Consider the following 7,874-nt stretch of genomic DNA (forward strand, 5'->3'; position numbering starts at 1 on the left):
CACGATAACTTCGGGTTTTTTCATTTTTGGCCAATTACTAGTCTAGCGTGATTGGAATTGAGCCAATGAAAAGTGGTTTTTGATTTCATGAAAACTTCAGGTTTGTTCGTTTTTCGCGAATTGCTAGTCTAATTCGATTGGAACCAAGCGAAAGAACAGTGGTTTTTCATTTCATGATAACTTCGGGTTTGTTCATTTTTGGCGAATTGCTAGTCTAATTCGATTGCAATTGAGCCAAAGAAAAGTTGTTTTTCATTTCATGATAACTTTGGGTTTGTTTGTTTTTGGCGAATTGCTAGTCTAAATTGATTAGAATCGAGCCAATGAAAAGTGGTTCTTCATTTCATGATAACTTTGTGTTTGTTCATTTTTGACGAATTGCTAGTCTAAATCGATTGGAATCGAGCAAGTGAAAATTGGATTTGGATTTCATGATAACTTCGGTTTGTTAGTTTTTGGGGAATTGCGATGTAATTGGATTGGATTCGAGCCAGTGAAAAGTGGCTTTTAATTTCATGATAACTTCGGGTTTGTTCATTTTTGGCGAATTACTAGTCTAAATCAATTGGAATCGTGCAGGTGAAAAGTGGCTTTTGATTTTTTGATATCTTCGATTTATTTGTTATTGGCGAATTGCTATCTATTTCGATTGGAATCGAGCCGATGAAAAGTGGCTTTTGATTTCATGATAACTTCGGGTTTGTTCTTTTTGGCGAATTGCTAGTCTAATTTGATTGGAATCGAGCCAAAGAAAAGTGGTTTTTCATTTCGAGATAACTCCGAGTTTGTTCGTTTTTGGCGAATCACTAGTCTAAATCGATTGGAATTGAGCCAATGAAAAGTTGATTTTGATTTCATGATAACTTTTGGTTTGCTCGTTTTTGGCTAATTGTTAGTCTAATTCAATTGGAATCGAGCCAATGAAAAGTGGTGTTTCATTTCATGATAACTTCCGATTTGTTTGTTTTTGGCAAATCGCATGTCTAATTTGATTGGAATCGAGCCAATGAAAAGTGGTTCTTCATTTCACAATAACTTCGGGTTTTTTCATTTTTGGCCAATTACTAGTCTAGCGTGATTGGAATTGAGCCAATGAAAAGTGGTTTTTGATTTCATGAAAACTTCAGGTTTGTTCGTTTTTCGCGAATTGCTAGTCTAATTCGATTGGAACCAAGCGAAAGAACAGTGGTTTTTCATTTCATGATAACTTCGGGTTTGTTCATTTTTGGCGAATTGCAAGTCTAAATAAATTGAAATCTAGCTAATGAAAACTTGATTTTGATTTCATGATAACTTCGGGTTTGTTCGTTTTTGGCGAATTGCTAGTCTAATTCGATTGGAATCGAGCCAAAGAAAAGTCATTTTTCATTTCATGATAAGTTCTCATTTGTTCGTTTTTGGCTAATTTCTAGTCCAATTCAACTGGAATCGAGCCAATGAAATGTGGCTTTTGATTTCATGATAACTTTTGGTTTGTTCGATTTTGGCGAATTGCTAGTCTAATTCGATTGGAATCGAGCCAAAGAAAAGTGGTTTTTCATTTCCTGATAACTTTGGGTTTGATCATTTTTGGTGAATTGCTAGTCTAAATAGATAGGAATCGAGCCAATGAAATGGAGCTTTTGATTTCCAGATAACTTCGAGTTTGTTCATTTTTGGTGAATTGCTAGTCTAATTCGATTGGAATCGAGCTAAGAAAAAGTGGTTTTTCATTTCATGATAACTTTGGGTTTGTTCATTTTTAGCAAATTGCTAGACAAAATAGATTGGACTCGACCAAATGAAAAGGGGCTTTTGATTTCAAGAAACTTCGTGTTTGTTCATTTCTGGCGAATTACTAGTCTAATTCGATTGGAATCGAGCCAAAAAAAAGTTGTTTTTCATTTCATGATAACTTCGGGTTCGTTCATTTTTGGCGAATTGCTAGTCTAAATCGATTGGAATCGAGCAAATGAAAAGTGGCTTTTGATTTCATGATAACTTCGGGTTTGTTCTTTTTTGGCGAATTGCTATCTAATTCGATTGGAATCGAGCCAAAGAAAAGAGGTTTTTCATTTCATGATAAGTTCGGGTTTGTTCGTTTTTGGCGAATTGCTTGTCTAATTCGATTGGAATCAAGCTAAAAAAAGTGGTATTTCATTTCTTGATAACTTCGGGTTTGTTCATTTTTGGCGAATCACTAGTCTTAATCGATTGGAATCGAGCCAATGAAAAGTGGCTTTTGATATCATGGTATCTTCGGGTTTGTTCGTCTTGGCGAATTGGAATTCTAATTCGATTTGAATCCAGCTAATGAAAAGTTGTTTTTGATATCAAGATAACATCGAATTTGTTCGTTTTTGGCAAATTGCTAGTCTAATTTGACTGGAATTGAGCCAACGAAAAGTGATTTTTGATTTTATGATAACATAAGGTTTGTTCTTTCTTTTTGCGAATTGCTAATCAAATTTGATTAGAATAGAGCTAATGAAAAGTGATTTTTTGTTTCATGAAAATTTTAGGTTGTTCGTTTTTGGCGAATTGGACTAGCAATTCGATTGGAACCGAGCCAAAGAACAGTGGTTTTTCATTTCATGATAACTTCGGGTTTATTCATTTTTTGCAAATTGCAAGTCTAAATCAATTGGAATCTAGCTAATGAAAAGTTGATTTTGATTTCATGATAACTTCGAGTTTGTTCGTTTTTGGTGAATTGCTAGTCGAATTCGATTGAAATCGAGCCAAAGAAAAGTGGTTTTTCATTTCATGATAAGTTCTGGTTTGTTCGTTTTTGGCGAATTTCTAGTCCAATTCGATTGGAATTGAGCCAATGAAATGTGGCTTTTGATTTCATGATAACTTCTAGTTTGTTCGATTTTGGCGAATTGCTAGTCTAATTTGATTTGAATCAAGCCATAGAAAAGCGATTTTTCATTTCCTGATAACATTGGGTTTGATCGTTTTTGGTGAATTGCTAGTCTAAATAGATTGGAATCGAGCCAATGAAAAAGGAGCTTTTGATTTCCAGATAACTTCGGGTTTGTTCATTTTTGGTGAATTGCTAGTCTAATTCGATTGGAATCGAGCTAAGAAAAAGTGGTTTTTCATTTCATGATAACTTCGGGTTTGCTCATTTTTGGCGAATTGCTGGACAAAATAGATTGGTCTTGACCTAATGAAAAGGGGCCTTTGATTTCAAGACAACTTCATGTTTGTTCGTTTCTGGCGAATTACTAGTCTAATTCGATTGGAATCGAGCCAAAGAAAAGTTGTTTTTCATTTAATGATAACTTTCGGTTAGTTCGTTTTTGGCGAATTGCTAGTCGAAATCGATTGGAAATGAGGTAATGAAAAGTTGATTTTGATTTCATGATAACTTTGGGTTTGTTGGTTTTTGACGAATCGCTAGTCTAATTCGATTGGAATCGAGCTAATGAAAATTGGTTTTCCATTTCATGATAACTTTGGGTTCGTTCGTTTTTGGCGAATTGCTAGTCCAATTTGATTGGAATCAAACCAATGAAAAAGTGGCTTTTGATTTCTTGATAACTTTGCGTTAGTTCATTTTTGTCGAATTGCTAGTCTAATTAGATTGGAATCGTGCCAAAGAACAGTGGTTTTTCATTTCATGATAACTTCGGGTTTGTTCGTTTTTAGCGAATTGCTAGTCTAATTCGATTTGGAATCGAGACAATGAAAAGTGGTTTTTCATTTCATGATAACTTCGGGTTTGTTTGTTTTTGGCGAATTTCTAGTCTAAATTGATTGGAATCGAGCCAATGAAAAGTGGTTCTTCATTTCATGATAACTTTGGGTTTGTTCATTTTTGGCGAATTGCTAGTCTAAATCGATTGGAATCGAGCAAGTGAAAAGTGGATTTTGATTTCATGATAACTTCAATTTGTTCATTTTTGGCGAATTGCGATCTAATTGGATTGGAATCGAGACAATGAAAAGTGGCTTTTAATTTCATGATAACTACGGGTTTGTTCATTTTTGGCGAATTGCTAGTCTAAATCGATTGGAATCGTGCAAGTGAAAAGTTGCTTTTGATTTTATGATAACTTCGATTTATTCATTTTTGGCGAATTTCTATCTATTTCGATTGCAATCAAGCCAATGAAAAGTGGCTTTTGATTTCATGATAACTTCGGGTTTGTTCATTTTTGACGAATGGCTAGTCTAATTCGATTGGAATCGAGCCAAAGAAAAGTGGTTTTTCATTTCGTGATAACTCCGAGTGTGTTCATTTTTGGCGAATCACTAGTCTAAATCGATTGGAATCGAGCTAATGAAAAGTTGATTTTGATTTCATGATAACTTTTGGTTTGCTCATTTTTGGCGAATTGTTAGTCTAATTCGATTGGAATCAAGCCAATGAAAAGTGGTTCTTCATTTCGTGATAATTTCGAGTTTGTTCGTTTTTGGCGAATTGCTAGTCCAATTTGATTGGAATCGAGCCAATGAATAGTGGCTTTTGATTTCATGATAACTTTGGGTTAGTTCGTTTTTGGCAAATTGCTAGTCTAATTCGATTGGAATCGAGCCAAAGATCAGTGGTTTTTCATTTCATGATAACTTCGGGTTTGTTCCTTTTTGGCGAATTGGTAGTCTAAATCAATTGGAATTGAGCTAATGAAAAGTTGATTTAGATTTCATGATGACTTTTGGTTTGCTCATTTTTAGCGAATTGTTAGTCTAATTCGATTGGAATCGAGCCAATGAAAAGAGTTGTTTCATGTCATGATAACTTCGGGTTTATTTGTTTTTGGTGAATCGCATGTCTAATTCGATTGGAATCGAGCCAAAGAAAAGTCTTTTTTCGTTTCATGATAACTTCGGGTTTGTTCGTTTTTGGAGAATTGCTAGTCCAATTCGATTGGAATCAAGTCAATGAAAAGTAGCTTTTGATTTCATGATAACTTCGGGTTTGTTCATTTTTTGGCGAATTGTTAGTCTAATTCGATTGGAATCAAGCCAAAGAAAGGTTATTTTTCATTTCATGATGACTTCGTGTTTGTTCATTTTTTGGCGAATTGCTAGTTTAAATCGATTGGAATCGAGCTAATGAAAAGATGATTTTGATTTCATGATAACTTCGGGATTGTTCGTTTTTGGCGAACTGCTAGTCTAATTCGATTGGAATCGAACAAATGAAAATAAGTTTTTCATTTCATGATAACTTCGGGTTCGTTCGTTTTTGGCGAATTGCTAGTCCAATTCGAATGTAATCCAGCTAATGAAAAGTGGTTTTTGATTTCACGATAACTTCGAATTTGTTCATTTTTGGCGAATTGCTTGTCTAATTTGACTGGAATTGAGCCAACGAAAAGTGATTTTTGGTTTCATGATAACTTCGGGGTTGTTCATTTTTTTGCGAATTGCTAGTCTAATTCTCCTAGAATGGAGCCAATGAAAAGTGGTTTTTCATTTCATGATAACTTTGGGTTTGTTCGTTTTTGACGAATTGCTAGTCTAATTCGATTGGAATCGAGCTAATGAAAAGTGGTTTTTCATTTCATGATAACTTCAGGTTTGTTCATTTTTGGGAAATTGCTAGTCCAATTCGATTGGAATCGAGCCAATGAAAAGTATCTTTTTATATCATGATAACTTCGAGTTTGTTCGATTTTGGTGAATTGCTTGTCTAATTCGATTGGAATCGAGACAAAGAAAAGTGGTTTTTCATTTCATGATAACTTCGGGTTTGTTCAATTTTGGCGAATTGCCAGCGTAAATCGATTGGAATCGAGCCAATAAAAGGTGGCTTTTGATATCATGATAACTTTTGGTTTGTTCTTTTTTAAGAATTGCTAGTCTAATTCGATTGGAATCGAGCCAAAGAAACGTTGTTTTTAATTTCATGATAACTTCGGGTTTGTTCAGTTTTGGCGAATCACTAGTCTTAATCGATTGGAATCGAGCAACTGAAAAGTGGCTTTTGATTTTATGATAACTTCGATTTATTCGTTTTTGGCGAATTACTATCTATTTCGATTGGAATCGAGCCAATGAAAAGTGGCTTTTGATTTCATGATAACTTCGGGTTTGTTCGTTTTTGGCGAATTGCTAGTCTAAATCGTTTGGAATCGTACAAGTGAAAAGTGGCTTTTGATTTTATGATAACTTCAATTTATTCATTTTTGGCGAATTTCTATCTATTTCGATTGGAATCGAGCCAATGAAAAGTGGCTTTTGATTTCATGATAACTTCGGGTTTGTTCATTTTTCGCTAATCGCTAGACTAATTCGATTGGAATCGAGCCAGAGAAAAGTGGTTTTTCATTTCGTGATAACTCCGAGTTTGTTCGTTTTTGGCGAATCGCTAGTCTAAATCGATTGGAATCGAGCTAATGAAAAGTTGATTTTGATTTCATGATAACTTTTGGTTTTCTCGTTTTTGACGAATTGTTAGTCTAATTCGATTTGAATCGATCCAATGAAAAGAGGTGTTTCATTTCATGATAACCTCGGGTTTGGTTTTTTTTGGCGAATCGCATGTCTAATTCGATTGGAATCGAGCCAATGAAGAGTTGTTCTTCATTTTGTGATAATTTCGGGTTTGTTCATTTTTGGCGAATGCTAGTCCAATTCGATTGGAATCGAGCCAATGAATAGTGGCTTTTGATTTCATGATAACTTTGGGTCAGTTCGTTTTTGGCGAATTGTTAGTCTAATTCGATTGGAATCGAGCCAAAGATCAGTGGTTTTTCATTTCATCATAACTTCGGGTTTGTTCCTTTTTGGCGAATTGGTAGTCTAAATCGAATGGAAACGAGCTAATGAAAAGTTGATTTTGTTTTCATGATGACTTTTGGTTAGCTCATTTTTGGCGAATTGTTAGTCAAATTCGATTGGTATCGAGCCAATGAAAAGAGTTGTTTCATGTCATGATAACTTCGGGTTTGTTTATTTTTGGCGAATCGCATGTCTAATTCGATTGGAATCGAGCCAAAGAAAAGTCTTTTTTCGTTTCATGAAAACTTCGGGTTTGTTCGTTTTTGGCGAATTGCTAGTCCAATTCGATTGGAATCAAGCCAATGAAAAGTGGCTTTTGATTTCATGATAACTTCGGGTTTGTTCGTTTATTGGCGAATTGCTAGTCTAATTCGATTGGAATCAAGCCAAAGAAAAGTTGTTTTTCATTTCATGATGACTTCGTGTTTGTTCATTTTTGGCGAATTGCTAGTTTAAATCGATTGGAATCGAGCTAATGAAAAGATGATTTTGATTTCACGGTAACTTCGGGATTGTTCATTTTTGGCGAACTGCTAGTCTAATTCGATTGGAATCGAGCAAATGAAAATAGTTTTTTCATTTCATGATAACTTCGGGTTCATTTGTTTTTGGCGAATTGCTTGTCCAATTCGAATGGAATCTAGCTAATGAAAAGTGGTTTTTGATTTCATGATAACTTCGAATTTGTTCATTTTTGGCGAATTGCTAGTCTAATTTGACTGGAATTGAGCCAACGAAAAGTGATTTTTGGTTTCATGATAACTTCGGGGTTGTTCGTTTTTTCGCGAATTGCCAGTCTAATTCTATTAGAATCGAGCCAATGAAAAGTGGTTTTTCATTTCATGATAACATTGGGTTTGTTCATTTTTGACGAATTGCTGGTCTAATTCGATTCGAATTGAGCCAATGAAAAGTGGTATTTCAGTTCATGATAACTTCAGGTTTGTTCGTTTTTGGGGAATTGCTAGTCCGATTCGATTGGAATCGAGCTAATGAAAATTGTCTTTTTATTTCATGATAACTTCGGGTTTGTTCGATTTTGGTGAATTGCTAGTCTAATTCGATTGGAATCGAGACAAAGAAAAGTGGTTTTTCATTTCATGATAACTTCAGGTTTGTTCAATTTTGGCGAATTGCCAACGTAAATCGATTGGAAT

The sequence above is a fragment of the Olea europaea genome, unplaced genomic scaffold (assembly GCF_002742605.1).
Source record: "Olea europaea var. sylvestris unplaced genomic scaffold, O_europaea_v1 scaffold690, whole genome shotgun sequence".
NCBI classification, from domain to species: domain Eukaryota; kingdom Viridiplantae; phylum Streptophyta; class Magnoliopsida; order Lamiales; family Oleaceae; genus Olea; species Olea europaea.